Source organism: Heterodontus francisci, chromosome 19, assembly GCF_036365525.1.
Source record: "Heterodontus francisci isolate sHetFra1 chromosome 19, sHetFra1.hap1, whole genome shotgun sequence".
NCBI classification, from domain to species: Eukaryota; Metazoa; Chordata; class Chondrichthyes; order Heterodontiformes; family Heterodontidae; genus Heterodontus; species Heterodontus francisci.
In genome coordinates, this window is record NC_090389.1 from 45,456,078 (window position 1) to 45,475,010 (window position 18,933).

Below are 18,933 nucleotides of genomic sequence, written 5' to 3' on the forward strand. Positions count from 1 at the left end.
AGTCTAATGGTAATGCTGCTGTTTCCTTGAACTTGTGGAATAGATCAAAACTTATCTCCATATGGATTTCCATAAGGGCATGCAAACAAATGCAAATAATTACCTTTTTAAAAAATCAAAAGGACTGTCGCTAAATTTTCATTAATCTTGAGTGCAAGAACAATTGATTATAAAAACATTGTAAGAGCCATCTGTAAATAGAATAGTTCTCTGCAATCAATAAACCATATCCACAAAACCAATTTATCTTAACTTGCATCTATGCCATTTGTTTTTCATGTTTTTCCAATACATCAGCGAATTAATCTTTGTTACATTTCATTTCCTCAGGATGTCCCAAAGTATTTTACAGCCAGTTAAGGGCTGGATTTTGTCTAGAGGCGGGGCTCCCGGCACCAGTTAAAAAAGGTGGGGAAAACCCTGCCTCATTCTTTTTGTGCCCCCTCCGGAGTAATATTAATTGCGGGGGCTCATTTCCATCGAGGCCGCGTCCCGCCCCCTCCCCACCCCCCATATAACTTGGGGACAGGTGTGACATTCGGCACAGCGAGAGTTTTGACAGTTGTGCAGCAGGTACTGGGGCCCTATTTTAAGCACCCCAGCACCTGCTTCCTGACAGCTGTCAAAGAATACTGACCTGACTGCTGAAAAGTGGGGCTGCTGTCAATCTGGCAGCAAAGCTGAAAGTGCTGCAGAAATCCAGCAGGTCAGGCAGCATCAGTGGAGAGAGAAGCAGTTAACTTGTCCAAGTTCACAGACCTGAAACTTAACTCTGCTTCTCTCTCCACAAATGCTGCCTGACCCACTGAGTTACCCCAGCACTTTCTGCTTTGCCGCCACATACTTACATTGCTGTGTCCCAGTGTCCTGTGAAGTTGCGATCCTCTTCTCTCACACAAGTGTAACATTCCTTCTTGTAGGCATGCCGCACCTGGGTGAATTTTTTTAAAAATTCATTCATGGAATGTGGGCATAGCTGGCCAGGCCAGCATTTATTGCCCATCCCTAATTGGCCTTGAGAAGGTGGTGGTGAGCTGCCTTCTTGAACTGCTGCAGTCCATGGGAGGTAGGTATACCCACAGTGCTGTTAGGAAGGGAGTTCCAGGATTTTGACCCAGCGACAGTGAAGGAACGGCGATATAGTTCTAAGTCAGTGTGACTTGGAGGGGAAGTTGCAGGCGGTGGTGTTCCCATGCATTTGCTGCCCTTGTCCTACTAGTTGGTAGAGGTCGCGGGTTTGGAAGGTGCTGTTTAAGGAGCCTTGGTGCGTTGCTGCAGTGCATCTTGTAGATGGTACACACTGCTGCCACTGTGCATTGGTGGTGAAGGGAGTGAATGTTTGTGGATGGGGTAATAATCAAGCGGGCTGCTTTATCCTGGCTGGTGTCGAGCTTCTTGAGTGTTGTTGGAGCTGCACCCATCCAGGCAAGTGGAGAGTATTCCATCACACTCCTGAGTTTCTGCCTTGGAGATGGTGAACAGGCTTTGGGGAGTTAGGAGGTGAGATGCTCGCCGTAGGATTCCTAGCGTCTGACCTGCTGTTGTAGCCACGGTATTTATATGGCTACTCCAGTTCAGTTTCTGGTCAATGGTAGCCCCTAGGATGTACATTTGCACATTCCAGGACGTGAGACTTAAATAGACCAGAAAAGGTATTACAGAGGTTTACAGAGAACACACTGAAACAAATGGGTATACATGGATGTCGCAGCAATGTAAATACGTCTTTCTCCAAATGTTCCTCACCAACATGTGTGTCCTTTTCTCTGTGTGAATGATGTGTGCCAACATGAAGTACCGATGTCACATCCCGCAGCACCATTGGCCTTTCAGGAGAGCCAACATATTCAATAACATCATTGCCATGCCACCATTACTCATGAGCGTCTCCACGGATGCAGTGCCCTGGACATAGGCTCAGTCAGCTGCTGCCTCTAATGGTTTACACAGGGATGCTGCAGATGTGGACTGGTGCACAGCAGGTGAGCGAGGGTGATGTGTGACTTGCAGAGCTCATGTCGGTTCCTATGGTGCAGAGAGCCTTTGTCTGATAAGTCACTTCCGTACATCCCTACCTCACTGCTAGCCCTGCGTGCAGAGCCTGGGTGCCATCTGCCCTCCCACGCGTCTTTCATATTGTAGGTCCTCAGTGTCCTCATAGTCCGAGGAGGAATCCTGTTGCCGTCTCTCCTCATCATGCCAGGCCTGGTCCTTATTGGGTGCTTAGTTGTGCAGAGCAGCAAAGAAAGGAGTTGGTCTTTTTGGCCTATCCATCCAGGCATTGGAGGCGCTCTTTCAGCATGCCAATCTCCTGCTCAGTGGTGGCTCATGTAGCTCAGTGGCTGGTGTTGCATCTCTCCTTTGCAGAAGAGGTGGAGTCTCTCACTGGTGTCAGAAGCCATGTCTGCAAAGGATAGCCCTTATCTCCAAGATGCCACCCCTCCATCTGAGCCAGTTCAGTGAACAGCGGTGGCAGCCGGGACTGGCACAAGACCCAGGTGTCATGGCAGCTGTCTGAGAAGCGGTCACACATTCGCTGCAAGCATCTGCGGTGTTCACATACCAGCTTCACCCAGATTGAGAGGTCTCCTTTAATGGTGAAGTCTGTAGGTGGTAGCCTGGCAGTAGGCCTGATGGCACATGAGTGCAGTTTATGAACATTACAACCTATGGTTCTCCGGCAATGGTGCCAGAACCAATGGCCCTCTGGGTCTGGCTGTGAGAGTCTGCCCTGAAGCGGCCATCCTCCGGTGCAGGGCATTGGTGACCTCCCTATTGCAGTGATGCATTGCTGACTGTGTGACCCCACAAATGTCTCTGGTGGGCCCCTAAAAGGCTGCAGAGGCGTCAGGCTTGAGAACCGCTGCCACTTTTTAAAAATATTCATTCATGGAATGTGGGCGGAGCTGGCCAGGCCAGCATTTATTGCCCATCCCTCATTGCCCTTGAGAAGGTGGTGGTGAGCTGCCTTCTTGAACCGCTGCAGTCCATTTGGGGTAGGTATACCCACAGTGCTGTTAGGAAGGGAGTTCCAGGATTTTGACCCAGCGACAGTGAAGGAACAGCGATATAGTTCCAAGTCAGGATGGTGTGTGACTTGGAGGGGAACTTGCAGGTGGTGGTGTTCCCATGTATTTGCTGCCCTTGTCCTTCTAGTTGGTAGAAGTCGCGGGTTTGGAAGGTGCTCTCTAAGGAGCCTTGGTGCATTGCTGTAGTGCATCTTGTAGATGGTACACACTGCTACCACTGTGCGTCGGTGGTGGAGGGAGTGAATGTTTGTAGATGGGGTGCCAATCAAGCAGGTTGCTTTGTCCTGGATGGTGTCGAGCTTCTTGAGCGTTGTTGGAGCTGCACCCATCCAGGCAAGTGGAGAGTATTCCATCACACTCTTGACTTGTGCCTTGTAGATGGTGGACAGATTTTGGGGAGTCAGGAGGTGAGTTACTCACCTCAGGATTCCTAGCCTCTGACCTGCTGTTGTAGCCACGGTATTTATATGGCTACTCCAGTTCAGTTTCTGGTCAATGGTAGCCCCTAGGATGTTGATAGTGGGGGATTCAGCGATGGTAATGCCATTGAATGTCAAGGGGAGATGGTTAGATTCTCTCTTGTTGGAGATGGTCACTGCCTGGCACTTGTGTGGCGCGAATGTTATTATGAGGAACAAAGGCATGGGATGTCCACCAGAGCCCATGAGCTGCAGGTCTTCCTTGAGCAGGGCACAGAGACGTTTCACCAACCTCTCTATATGTGCAACCTCCTCTGACACTGGTGCTCTGACATCCGATGGCATGTCATGTTGGGCCTGTAGATGCACGGCAAACGTAGTGGAGAGCTCCCCTTGGGGGCTGCTGCTCACAACCGGGGGCCTCTACATGGATCGCATCTGCCTGTTGGTATTGACTCTGGCGCATACGGATCTTCACGAGCAGAGGATCACACAATGTAGGATGAGCCATACCTATTTCCATGTGATAAATAAAGTTGAACCCTGCACGTATTCAAAGGTTCCTAACAGGGCAGGGATTGGTGTTGACGAGTATATCAGCTGCTTTCCTGGATCAACTATGTGGCGTGCCATGGTATTGTCCATCTTGGCCAACACTCAGAGTGGCACAGCATGACCACATCAAGATCCTACCAGCTGAATCGATAGCCCCCACCATCCATAAAACCTTAATGCTCCTACCCTTTCTGGCACCCTGCCCACACACAGGGTGCCGAGTGAGCCATTGACTCCTCACAAACACAGAGCATACACTGTTAATGGAGGGATGGTACACGGTACCTCCCTTCATGCCAGCACAGCTTTCCCTCCAATAATCCCAGACCCACTCCCTTTAAGAATGCAGAGTTAGACCCCTGAATATCCCCCCTCCCTCCTGTAATGCAGAGTGAGACCCCTGAATAACAGAACTTACCTTCGCTGGCGACAACTTCTGCCTCTGAGGACCCGCCAGCTTTTCAAATTGTGAACGGTACGGCACATGACGGCCGCCTGTTCAGAGAAAAATCGGGAAGCGTCAGTGGAGAGGCGGCGAGCTGCATAATCAGCAAAGGTAAGTATTCTTTACCATATGCTAATTATGGTGCCGCCACCGTGTGGCAGGGGGCTGCACTGAGGTCCCGCTGCTGCTGGTAATATGCGGCAGGCCCTTCTCGACGTCGTGGGTCGTGGCGGGCCTCTCCCCGTATCATTTTACCAGCCCCTGCACCACGATCTGCAGCGTCGAGGGGCCAGTAAAATTCAGCCGAAAATTTCAGGAGGTGAGATCCCCGTCCCTTTAAAGACTTTAAAGGGATGGGGATCCTGCCTCTAAGAGCTGCTGGCCAATCAGTGGGCCAGCAGCTCAGCAGTATCAGCAGCGCCACTGGGAGCCGGTAATGCAGAGGCCTCGGACCCAGGCTCAGCGGTGCAACCCTGAAACAAAGGTAGGTGAGGCAGGGTCGCTAGGACCAATCCAGAGGGCCCCAGTGAGGGGGGTAAGAGGGGGTGGTCATGCAGTCCAGGGGAAAGGGTGTCCCGGGGGTAAAGTTGTTCCTAGTGGGGGGGGGGTCCTCCGTAGGCCACAAATTTCCCACAAAGGTGGAACTTGTCGCCCCCAAGCCCGCAGGGAGGCACCTCATTTTACAAGGCATCCTCCCTGCATGGTGGAGACCCCCCTGCCACTGGTAAGATCCCAGCGGCAGCGGAAAGAGGCCCTTAATAAGCCTCTGGATGGGAAGGCCTTCGTCGGCCTAGCCCACCCTTCGGAAGATGTTTGGGCGACGGGCCCTCCACCTCATCGCCCACCCATCCCGCCCACCACACAGCCCCCCCCGCCACCCATCACGATACTCCGTGCCCCACTGCCTCCGACCCCGCATCGGGGAGACTCACAAAATCCTAGCCTATGTATTTTTGAAGAGTAATCACTGTTGTAATATAGAAAACATGGCAGCCAATATGCACACAGCAAACTCCCATAATCAGTAATGTGATAATGACCAGATAGTCTGTTTTCGTAATTTTTATTGTTGTTCATCCATGGTATGTGTGGTATTACTGGTAAGGCCAGTATTTATTGCCCATTGATAATTGCCCTTGAGAAGGTCGTGGTGAACTGCCTTCTTGAATCCACCAATACGTCACAATCTCACATTTAATGCATAGACACTTGGCAATACAGAGATACATTTTCCTCCATCTGCAAATGTTAGAGAAAATGTTTGTGCAATACTTTGTGGAACATAATGAGGACAAAGTGTGTGTACATGGAAAATGTATCTATTTTGAAAGAGGAACGTCGATCCATCTGGATTCTACCATGTCTCCAGGTCAGGAGTGGTCCTGCCCCCTCATTGTTATTAAGTTTGAACACAGCAGTTAGATGCAAATAAAGTCAATCCATTGAGACAAAATAAACAAGTTGATGCTCAACACAGGCCAGATGACATGCTATGCCACACATCAGTTCAATCCACCATGATGAATGCAACAACAGCACATCAAACTGGGCCAGCAGGTTCTCATTTGTGCACAAAGTGAAATAAGGCAATTTGAACCACGCAATTACTTTCATTTCATATGTAGCACAACCAAAGTTATTGGCAGAGATATTACTTTAAAACAGAAGCTACACAAAAGCCTGGCACCAAAGTTATCTATTTTGCCTCAGCCCACAGCCTGGGTCCAGACCAAAGCTGTGGACTACTAAAGGCTGGAGAAACAAATCCCTGCGCTCTATCCTGTGGGTAAACTAGAAAGAAGAGACAATGTTTGAAACTGTGGACTTAATTATGCCCATAAGATGTTGCCTAGAAACACAAGCCACCTCTTGTATCCAGGCAGCCAATCATTCTTTTTCCAGGCAGTTCCTCCCCAGTGACTAATTTGCTTTTCAATAGTTGCATTGCCATGGTGATATTGAGGGTCCTTCCCAGAAGCAACAGAACAAACAAAGATCATGCCAAGAGCAAGATGTCTTCTCAATTAACCAAGTCATCTGGAATTATTTTCTGTTTATATTTAAATGACTTGTGCGGGTTCCCATCCCCTGCAAAGATGCCTGTTATTAGAAACTGTTATGCCTATTGTTTAAAAAAAAACAACTTGAGTTTTTATAAGAACCATAACAGAAGTAGAATATCTATTACACACAGAGCTACCTGCAACATAGAAGCATCAACAATCACTGAACCCAGATACTAAAAGTAAATAGGTAGGCGCACAGAAAACTATCAGGACTCAGACATTATGTAGTTTCTGCCTGTGCTGCAATGGAAGCTGAGACATCAGCCGTGCAGCTTGGAAGGGAACTTGCAGGTGGTGGTGTTCCCATGCATCTGCATCACAGCTGAGTCTGCAAGTCCTGTCATGCAGTCGGCCACCACTTCCATGCAGGAAGCGGTCCAGGCAGCATAACCATTGTTTCAGGACGGTAATGGTCTGCTTCACAACGTTCCTAGTTTCAGCATGGCTCGCATTGTATGAGCGCTGTCTATGTGTGATCAGGTGGTGAAGTGGAGTCATTAGCCACATGTAGAGTGGATAGCCCTTATCACCTAGCAACGAGCCTCTGGTTTGACGTGACGGCTCAAAGATGGCAGGAACTGCAGACTGATGCAGGATGAAAACATTGTGACTGTGGCCAGGACAGCAGGCACTAACCAGCATGATGTTCTGAATGTGGCCACACACCAACTGTACTTAGAATGAGTGGTAACCCTTGTGGTCTTTGTACATTTCCCCATTGAGATGCAGCGCTCGGAAGACCATGCGCGCGTAGTTCATGACTCCCTGCACCATAGGAAAGCCTGCTATCCTGGCAAAGCCACATGCTCATTCCTGCTGCTTCTCTCTGTTTCGAGAGAAGACACTGAAGTCCCCCTCTCCTGGTGTACAGGATCTCTGTGACCTCTCGGATACAGTGATGCATGGCGAACTGTGAGATGTTAGCAATGTTGCATGTTCCAGCCTGGAAGGATCCTCTGGTATAGAAATTGAGGGCCCCAGTCACCTTGAAACCCACTGGTAGAGCCGTCCTTGTCCCGCTCTGAGGCTGCAGATTTGGGTTGAGGAAATGGCCACAGTGCTGTGACCACCTCCTCGGTGAAGTGCAGCCACCGAATGAACTACTCTTGGCTAAGGTGCAGGTAGGAAAAATGCTTTCTGAAGACACTAGGCTGGTACATCCTCCTGCTGAGAGCCCTCCTCCTCCTCCCTCAGGGAACAGCTTGTCTTCTCTGCTGCCTCTGCTCCAGTTCCCTGTGATTCTACAGCACAAGGGAACTGCAACAATAGTCCTCATGTCTGGGAGCAACTGGGGTACTTAGAGGCTTTTCAAAAGAACAATACTCCTTCCAAAGGTCCTGCACCACTCCCTTCTGGCTTACAGAATATCTGCCAACTCTTCCAACAACCCAGTACTTCCACTAACTCTGCAGCAGCAAGTAGATAGTCAAAAGCACTTCAACTGCAAGCTGACTGGTGATGACTTTAGATAGCTCTGGGAGTCATGGGGAGGTCCCTCATGCAGCTGAACACATGTTCAGCTGTACATGTTAAAGAGAGGGTGAAAACAGGAATGGCAAGGTCCAAAGTGGCAATTACACGCTGACTGATGTCACAATTTGGCCACTAGGCATGCTTCCAGTGCCCGCATGGAATGTCCATGCTATCATCCTCCACAACATGGCAATCTTAACAGGCCATGACCTCTACTGTTTAGAAGAACAAGTGTAGCAGGCACATGGCAACACCACTGCCTGCAAGTTCCCCTCTAAGTCATGCGCCATCCTGACTCGTAAATATATCGCCATTCCTTCATCATCGCTGGATCAAAATCCTGGAACTCCACCACCTAACAGCACTGTGGGAATACATTCACCACACAGTCTGCAATGATTCAAGAAACAGCTCACCACCACCTTTTCAAGGACAATTACAGATGGGCAATAAATGCTGGTCTTGCCCACATCCCATGACTAAATAAGAAAAAAATTGTCGGAATTAGAACCCCCCTCAACCATTTTTTTCATCACCTGCCTCCCGCAGTGCCAAAACCAACAGCTCTACAAAAATGAATTTTGAGGCCATTATTTAACATTAGCATGTCCTCTGAACTCAAATTTAACATATTGACATTTTATATTTCTCTCACCTTTTAAAGGTATTAACATTCAAAACATATTTCCCAAAACTGTTGCAATAGGAAGAAGATAATTCAACATTTAATTCTTGTATTGTGAATAAAAAGTTCCACCACATAATTTAAGTACATAAGTATCTTTTCTGGTCTTAAGTTTATATCTGATATTTCCTAATTAGAAGTGTCAGCTAATTTTTGATGGAGTTTAAGTCAAGTTCACAGATGCAAAGCCAAATACTCTTTTCTTTTCATTAAAACATGAGCCAATTAATATTATAAGCTGATTGGCTTAAATTTCCAGAAACATTGCCATTTTATCTAGCAGCAGTAGCAGATATTGAAGACGAAGAATTAAACGAGGAATACTGTTTAAGAATTGTTATTACTATAGAAAACTACATAGTGAAAGCTTCACTGAAAATATATTACAAAGAAGAGTAAATGGCTCTTCCAAGAAAGGTGAAAATATTCGGTGTGCAGATTCAGATGCAAAGGGCTCTGGCATCATTAATTGCTTGGCTTGTTGTATATTTATTGGACGGGTGAATCTTTCAGAGTTCTGCATACCACACCATATAGACAATTCCTTTTACAGCACATCCTATTTATTATGGAGCAAGAATTAAGAAATAAATAGTCATGGAGTCAGAGAGTATTTACAGCACAGAAGGAGACCATTCAGCCCATCAGGTCCATGCTGGCTCTACAAGGAACAATCCAGTCAGTTCCATTCCCCAGCTTTATCCCCACTACCCTGCAACTTTATTTTTCTCAAGTGCTCATCCAATTCCTTTCTGAAATCATTCATCCTCTCTGCTTCCACCACCCTTGTAGGCAGCAAGTTCCAGGCCATTACCACTCGCTGCATAAAAAAGATCTTCCTCACATCCCCCTGCAACTCTTGCCCAAAACCTTTAAACTGTATGCCCTAGTCTTTGTACTGTCAGCTAATGGGAATACCTTTTCTTTGTCTACCTTATATAAACCTGTCATAATCTTATACACCTCTAACAAATCTCCCCTCAATCTCCTTTGCCCAAGTAGAACAACCACAGCTTCTCCAACCCAACCTTGTAGCTAAAATCCCCCATCCCGGGAACTATTCTGGTAAATCTCTTCTGCATCCTCCCAAGGACATCCTTCCGAAAGTGACCAGAACTGGATACAAAACTCTAGTTGGGGCCCAACCAGAGCTTTAAAAAGGTTCAGCATGACTTCCCTATTTTTGTACTCAATGCATCTATTTATTTAGTCTATATCGCCTGTCCCTATCCTTTCTTCCAAAATGCATCACCTCACACTTCTCTGTACTAAACTCCATCTGCCACTTGTCTGCCCATTCTGCTAACCTATCTATGCCCTGTTGCAGTCGATTGGTATCAACCTCAATCTCTGTCACACCTCCAAATTTGGTATCATTGGCAAATTTTGAAATTTTACTCTATATTCCAAAATCCGTATCATTTATATATATCAAAAAACAATAGTCCTAGTACTGACCCTTGGGAAACACGACAGTCTACCATCCTCCAGTCTGAAAACAACCATTTACCATGACTCGCTGTTTTTTTATCCAATTGGACACTGACCCTCCTATTCCATGAGCCTCAATTTTGTTAACCAGCCTTTTATGCAATACTTTGTCAAACGCTTTCTTACAATCCGTGGAGACAACATCCATTGCTTTCCCTCCATCAATCTTCATCAAAAGAAATTGAATTAGATTATTCAAGCACGAGCTGCCTTTTACAACTCCATGCTGGCTCTCCTTAACTAACTCAAACCTCTCCAAGTGCCTGTTGATTTTTTTCCCTGATTATTGTTTCTGAAACCTTTCTCACTACTGATGTTAAACTGACCAGCCTGTAGTTACTAGGAATGTTCTTACACCCTTTCATGAATAAGGGTGTCGCATTTGCCACTCTCCAATCCTCTGACACCTTTCCCATATCTATGTAAGATTGTAAGATTATGGCAAACCCTTCCACTATCACCACTCCCAACTATTATGCAAGTCATCCAGACTGAGCGACTTATCCACTCTAAGCACAGCCAACCTTTTTAGTACATCCTTCCTATCAATTGTCACCCCATCCATTATCTCTACCATCTCTCCTTCTACTGATATTTTGTCAGCATCCTCTTCCTTAGTAAACACCAATATAAAGTACTCATTAAACATTCTAGCCTTGTCCTGTGCTTCTAAACATATATCACCCTCTTTGTCCCTAATAGGCTTCACCCCATCTCTTACTACCCACTTATTATTTACATACTGGGAGAAGAGATTTGCTTTCCCTTTTATGTTAACTGCCATTCTATTTGTTTATTCTCCCTTTAATGTTCTTATTTTTCTCTTCACTTCCCTTCTGAACTTATTGTATTGGGCTGGTCCTCAGCTGAAGAATTTATCATATCCTCTATCTCGTTTGTCATTCAAAAATCCCTGGCTTTGGTTCCCTTACCTTTTGCCCTTGTTGTAATGTACCTAGCCTGTTCCTGAAACATCTCCTCCTTAAAGATCATCCATTGTCTTTTACAGTTTTTCCTGTCAATCTTTGGTTCCATTTTACCCTGGCTAGATCCCCTCCCATCCCATTGAGGTTAGCCCTTTTCCAACTTAGAAATTCTACTTTAGATTGTGCCTTGCTCTTCTCCATTACTAATCTAAACCTTATGATACAATGCTCACTCTTACCCAAGTGCCCCCCCACAGGTACTTGTTCCACTTGGCCCACCTTATTCCCCAGCACCAGATCCAGCAATGCCTCCTTCTTGGTTGGACCGAGAACATACTGGTCAAGGAAGTTCTCGTGAAAACATTTCAGAAATTCCTCCCCCTCCTTACCCTTTACTCTAACAATATCCCAATTGATATTTGAGTAATTGAAGTCTATCAAAATCACCACCCTCTAGTTCTTGCACATCTCTGTTATTTCCCTGCAGATTTGCTCCTCTATCTCTCTCCCTTACTATTTGGAAACCTATAGAATCCTCCAGTAATCATATCCTTTTTGCTTTTCAAGTCTAACCAAATAGATTCTGTCTTTGCCCCCCTCAAGGACATCCTCTCTTTCCAACACTTTAGTGTCTTCGCTAATCAGTATTGCCACCCACCCCTCTTTTTCCTTCCCTATCTTTCCTGAACACTTTGTATCCTTGAATATTAAGTGCCCAGTCTTTATCATTTTAAGCCACTTTTCAGTTATTGCCACTGCATCATATTCCTACCTGGATATTTGTGCTTGTAGCTTATCCACCACACTTAATGTGTTTACATAAATGCATTGTAAATCTATCATTATATTCCTTTTTAGTCTGCTCCAATCTAATATGGTACTACTTCCTTCTCTAGTACTATCTGACACTCTCACTCCTTTATGCATCTTATTCCTCTTTTCGACTTCGATTAACTGGACTCCCACCCACGGCCAATTTAGTTTAAATCCTCCCCAACCACACTAGTGAACCTCCCTGCGAGGTCATTGGCCCCAGTCCTGTTGAGGTGCAACCCATATTTTTTGAATAGGTGACTCCTGCCCCAGAACTTGTCCCAATGTCCCAGGAATCTGAAGCCCTCCCTCCTGCACCATGCCTCAGCCACACATTAATCCTCCCTATCTTCTTATTTCTACTCTCGCTAGCTTGTAGCATTGGCAGTAATCCGGAGATTACTTCCTTCGAGATCCTACTTTTTAACTTTCTCCCTAGCTCCTGAAAATTTGCCTGCAGGATCTGAATACTTGCTCTCTCTATACCTTTGGTACTGATGTGTACCACAACTTCTGGCTCACTCCCTTCCCCCTGCAGAATATTCTTCACTCTCTCTATGATGTCCTTTAACTAGGCACCAAGGAGGCAACACACTATACGGGACTCACGATGATGGTTACAGAAATGCCTACCTCCTGACAATGGAATCTGCTAGAATGACTGCATTTCTACTTTTTGCTGTTCCCTCCTGAACATCCCCTTGCCAAGTGGTGCCACGGTCTGGACTGCACTCTTTCAAGGTGTTGTCACTCGCAACAGTCTCCAAAGCTGAGTAGCGTTTTGAGAGTGGCATACGCCTGCATTTTCTGCCTCTTCCAGATGGCCACCTATCTACTATCCTGAATTCTCACTGTCTGTGGGGTGATCACCTCTTGGAATGTACAATCCAGGAAAATCTCATCCTCCCTGATGCTCCACAGTGACTCCAGCTGCCCCTCATGCTGAGCTTGAGCTCAAGCAGCTGGAGACATTCCCTACACACGTGGTCCCCCCAAGATACATGAACTGTCTTGAAGTTCTCACATGGTGCAGGAATTGCAAGCAACAGTTCTCAGCTGCCCATCTATGATCTAAAAAAAATTTCTATTGCCTCCTTTAGAATCTAGTTGGTACATTGTTTAAACTATCAATTTGAATTAATGTCTCTAGACCTGCTCTGTGCTAATACTCCTCTGTATTCACTTACTGCTATACTTATCCTGATTGATATTTTTAATAATTAATTTAAGTAGTTAAGCTATAAATTTAATACAGTAATTTATAGTTTCCCAGTCCTAGTTTAAACCACTGCCCTAGTTTTAAAAAAAACCCTAATACTCACCAACAATCACCTGCCTGCTGTCCTCTGACGTCACTCCTTGCTTTTTTGGATATACACCAGTCAGGTCTGCTCTCTCTCTCTCTCTCTCTCTCTTTTATTCTCCGCCACCGCTGCTGGTATCTCTGATCAGACCACACTGTTGGTGAATGATGAAACGATTGCATTAACCAAGAACAAATTAAAAGCAATATGATGTCTCCTTGATCTTTAGCTCTAATAAACATTGCTTTATCTGATGAGCAGTAAGTGTGCTGCTTAGACTGTGCATACAATCGGTGGGTAAAAGCAACCCACTCCTCCACTATAACCAAATGCATCAGGCTCTCCTTATTCAGTTTTTGCTTTCTCAATTTTTCCTTTTTATCCTCTTCTCTTCTGAATGCAACAACAGCTGTTGTGATATAATTCTATAAACACCAGCAGTCTTCTCCATCAGTAAATTTTATTTATTAAGGTATAAATAATTTTCCATAATTTTGTAAACATTTATAAGATGATAGGTGGTGCAACAGTAAGTCACTTTTGAATTAAAATAAACTAAAATAATTAGGCCATGATTTGCTGTGACAGGACATTCAACAGCAGCTGACATTAGTTAGACTTGCCCTTGCACGTTTAGGTTTTAAAAATTTTTGTGTGGTAAGTTGTCAAAAGTGCGAGTTGATAATGGTGCAGTGAGGGAAATAGGGCCTCCGGGACCTGAGTGAACAAGGCAACCAACTGTGCATCTCCTTAACCAATCAAATTGATGGATTGTGAAATTAACAGTGCAAGGATAGAGAAGGAAGTTTAAACTGGAGTTGGTGAACTTAATGACAAATCAGATGCAGAAAGAGAAATGAAGAGAGGGAAAGAAAGAGAGAGAAAAAAGGAAAAGTAAACAAAAATTAAAATTTTACATTTTTAAAATCACCAAAATTTAATACCTGAAGGAATGAGTATCTGCACTTGTTACAGTTAATTTTCAGTGTCAGAAAGGTTGATGCGCACTGATTAACACTTACTGTGTCATTTAAAGGATACTTAGACTGGAATGGACAAGACTTAACTTGCTGTGGTGAGATTAGTTCATATCTATAGTGCAAGTACAACTTCATGCAATTAAATGCATTTCAATGGTGAGGCAGAGTGTGAAATGCAGTTTTCGTGAATCTAAAGACATAATGGCACATATCTGACAGTAACCTTTGGATTTCTGCATTTATTTGAATATGTGTCCTTGCTTGAAGTTGCTGTGGCTTTTGCGCTTAAATAACAGCAAACACTATTAGCCTCACTGTTATTTTGAGAGCAAATTAGGGGCCATGAAGCCACTGTGTAAAAACTGTAGTTCAGTTGAGATATTCTGTGAAATGATTTTAACGTACTATCACATAACATGTATTGAAATAAACTGTTTCAGGAAAATTATTTTCTAGAAGCTTAGAGTATGTTGTTCAGTGAATTGAGCTGGGAACACATTAGCTTTTGCATTAATGCAGAAAAAAACTGGTATGAGAGTTATATAATAATACAGCTTAAACACATGTCCCTCGTATTGTACATTTAGAAAATCTGCCATGTAAACTAATCATTTGGGTAAATAGAACTAAAAGTAAATGTCGGACAGAATTTGCTGTTTGACTGAGCCTATTATATCATTGTAAATAATTATTTGAATTTCATCTAACCTCCATTATGTGGTAAATATACATTTGAAAATTGATTCAAATATAAATCCTCATGCCAGCCACCAATTGCCTTGTTAGATATGACAGAAATGAGAGGTAGATTTCCATGGAGTACATGTAATGCATCAGCAATCTGCCATCACTCTGCAGTTATCCTAAATGATCATGACAATCAAAGCCAGGAGAGAAATTTCATATCAAACAAAAAATTGAAGCAGTGATGACCTTTGATCAAATCAACTTCTGATGTGCTGCCACAAAAATTGCATTAAAAGCATTTACACTGGATTGTTATGTAAAGAATAACATTCGTGTGTGTTATAAAACAGCAGTGAGGTTAAATATGTGTCTTATTAATAAACATGGCTGCAGGAAATTTGATTGATGTCCAGAGTTGGGAAACATGGTTCAGCTCTAAAGGTCCTTTGATGCCTTAACTCGAAGGAACTAAAAATATATCGTAACTGTACAAAATTAAACAGATAAATTTCCTTGAACACATTTCCTTTCAATATTCTTTGAGTGTATTTGCATTCATAATTTAATATTTTCCCAAAGAGCATAAGCCAAACCATTGTTTTTGATGTATTACATCTCCATAAATGTGTGTGAACTGGAATGAATTTCAATTAAACAAAATGAAATTTACTCTTTTCTGAACGTTGAAATCACACAAGATTCACACATTAAGAATTTACTTCCATCAGTAAAGATCCTCTGGTAATGACTACATCATAGCAATTTGATATTTTACTATTTTGTCTTTCTGCTTGGGGCTTCTGTTATTCTGTTTGTACTACAAAGGCACTATTTTATTTAAGTCAAATTTTCTATGATAATTTTTAATTTCTGTTTTATGCAACTTTCCTAAGTCTAAAACATTGATACTACCACTGAATATGTCAATTTAAAAGTCTCTCATAGTTAGAATCTAAGTAATTTATAGTCGCAAGTTTATCTCAAGATGCTGTCATTATATTTGTAATGCACTTATGTTAAAGCTACAGTCTGTTACAAAAAGGGATGGATGAAGCCATCTGTGGAGTGTAAATTTTATAGATTCTGAGAAAGCTTTTGGGAATACAGACAGATTGTTGTGGGAAATTACAGGATTGTATGAAATACCAGAAACATTTGCAAATGGTTTTGGAAAGTTATGCAATGGAATGAAATGTTGTGTGAAAGTGGATAAAGGGATGGTAGCATGTTTTCCAAAAAAGCAGAAAATGGCCAAAATTGAAAACTAGCAAAAGCTAACCAACAGCTCTAGCAAAGGTGTTAACTTAAAACTGGCACTGACATGCAAAATCAAGTTAGTTACATGGGTTTCGTACCTTAAGTGTTAGATGCACGCAACATTTCTTTGCCTGAAATGGAGAAAAAAATATCGGTACATGAAAGGGACAATAAGCATTTTGAATAAGTTCTCCACTTGAAAATAACCTAATTTCAAATCATTAAACATTACTTTAAAAAGCTATACTTAACTATTAATAGTTTCAATGGTGTACATAAGTCTGTTTCTTAGTAAATTAAGTGCACCTTAATATGAAAAAAAATCTCTTAAGAAGTGCCCATTAGTGCCTGCGGGGCAAAGATGATGAATGGAATTTGATGAGGCTTCAGGAATCAGCACAATTGATGGAATCTCACTGGGGAACCAGTTTTGTGGGTGGGGCTTAATTCAGATATATTGAATCTTGAAGCAGTTTAAATAATGCGGAATGCACAAGCATAAGTGGTTTTGTGCGTAACTCACTTACCCTTAAAATTTCCTAATCTTTTGCACGAATTCGGCTGATTCCACCTGGATTTCGCTTACAAATGGCCGCATCCAGTCAAAATTCAGGATTTTGAGACAGACTGAAGCATTCAAGCAAAAACTTTAATGGAGGCTTTACAAGACACAAAACACAAGTCAATGGATAAATAAAAATGTGATTTTTAACATTTTATTTCACTCTTACTCTTTGGCCTCCTTATTTCGAGAGACAATGGATAAGCGCCTGGAGGTGGTCAGTGGTTTGTGAAGCAGCACCTGGAGTGGCTATAAAAGCCAATTCTAGAGTGACAGACTCTTCCACAGGTGCTGCAAAGAAATTTGTTTGTCGGGGCTGTTACACAGTTGGCTATCCCCTTGCGCCTCTGTCTTTTTCCCTGCCAACTACTACGTCTCTTCGACTCGCCACACTTTAGCCCCGTCTTTATGGCTGCCCGCCAGCTCTGGCGAACGCTGGCAACTGACTCCCACGACTTGTGATCAATGTCACAGGATTTCATGTCGTGTTTGCAGACGTCTTTAAAGCGGAGACATGGACGGCCGGTGGGTCTGATGCCAGTGGCGAGCTCGCTGTACAATGTGTCTTTGGGGATCCTGCCATCTTCCATGCGGCTCACATGGCCAAGCCATCTCAAGCGCCGCTGACTCAGTAGTGTATATAAGCTGGGGATGTTGGCTGCCTCGAAGACTTCTGTGTTGGAGATACGGTCCTGCCACCTGATGCCAAGTATTCTCCGGAGGCAGCGAAGATGGAATTAATTGAGACGTCGCTCTTGGCTGACATACGTTGTCCAGGCCTCGCTGCCATAGAGCAAGGTACTGAGGACACAGGCCTGATACACTCGGACTTTTGTGTTCCGTGTCAGTGTGCCATTTTCCCACACTCTCTTGGCCAGTCTGGACATAGCAGTGGAAGCCTTTCCCATGCGCTTGTTGATTTCTGCATCTAGAGACAGGTTACTGGTGATAGTTGAGCCTAGCTAGGTGAACTCTTGAACCACTTCCAGAACGTGGTCGCCAATATTGATGGATGGAGCATTTCTGACGTCCTGCCCCATGATGTTCATTTTCTTGAGGCTGATGATTAGGTCAAATTCATTGCAGGCAGCCGCAAACCTGTCGATGAGACTCTGCAGGCACTCTTCAGTGTGAGATGTTAAAGCAGCATCGTCAGCAAAGAGGAGTTCCCTGATGAGGACTTTCCGTACTTTGGACTTCGCTCTTAGACAGGCAAGGTTGAACAACCTGCCCCCTGATCTTGTGTGGAGGAAAATTCCTTCTTCAGAGGACTATTTCAACCTTTATGAAATTAGAAATTTCAATTATTGAGAAAAAAGTGTGAATCAAAAATACTCAGTTGAAGGTGGCCAAAACTGGTCCACAGTGCAACTGAGTGAACAGAGTGTGCAATTACAGATATTGGGGTTGTATGTATCCAGATAGAGCAGTGAGCAAAGAATAACCACTGGTCGGAAAGTTCATTACATTTGCCTGCCTTTCAGTTTTCATGCAGAATAATAAATCTCAGCATAAAACCAAACATTTCTGATGTTGGGTCACTGACCCGAAACGTTAACTCTGCTTCTCTTTCCACAGATGCTGCCAGACCTGCTGAGTGGTTCCAGCATTTCTTGTTTTTATTAGCCCACAACATTATGCTGAAATGAAAATAGTCATCAAACATTGGAGTAAACTCGGTCCAAAACTAATGCATGAAAGATGTTATACATCACTTGATGTGAAAGGACAAAATTAAGGCATTAGATATATACTTGGGCAGCTTGAAACTATAGGGGAAGATTTTCTCTTTTCATTAGGTGTAGTGAGGTGTTTGTAAAGAACATTATTTACAATTTGAATGCACACAGCAGACAGAGGGAATCTTCTCAACACATTACACAGGAATGAAGCTTCCTGTATTTTGACATTTAGCTTCCATGGACAACAGTGTCCTTTTTTAAATAGATCTGGAACTGGAGACAAGATCACCCCAAAATTATGAGCTGAATTTTTCCAGCTCGCCACCGATCAGCTTCAAAACAGCACGGCTCACCCGTGAGATGTGCACTGTGGAGCTGCCGTGATATTTTGTCCAGCGACTCATTTAAATGGACGGGGTGGACGTTGAGGGTGTGGACTCTCCATCCCCGACAACGGCTTCCGGCACCATTTTTAAAGGGCTCCAGGCCCCTCCGCATCATTTCAACATTTGCAGTGAAAGGAGAGAGAAAAATAAACACAGTTTCAATCCCCTCTCCC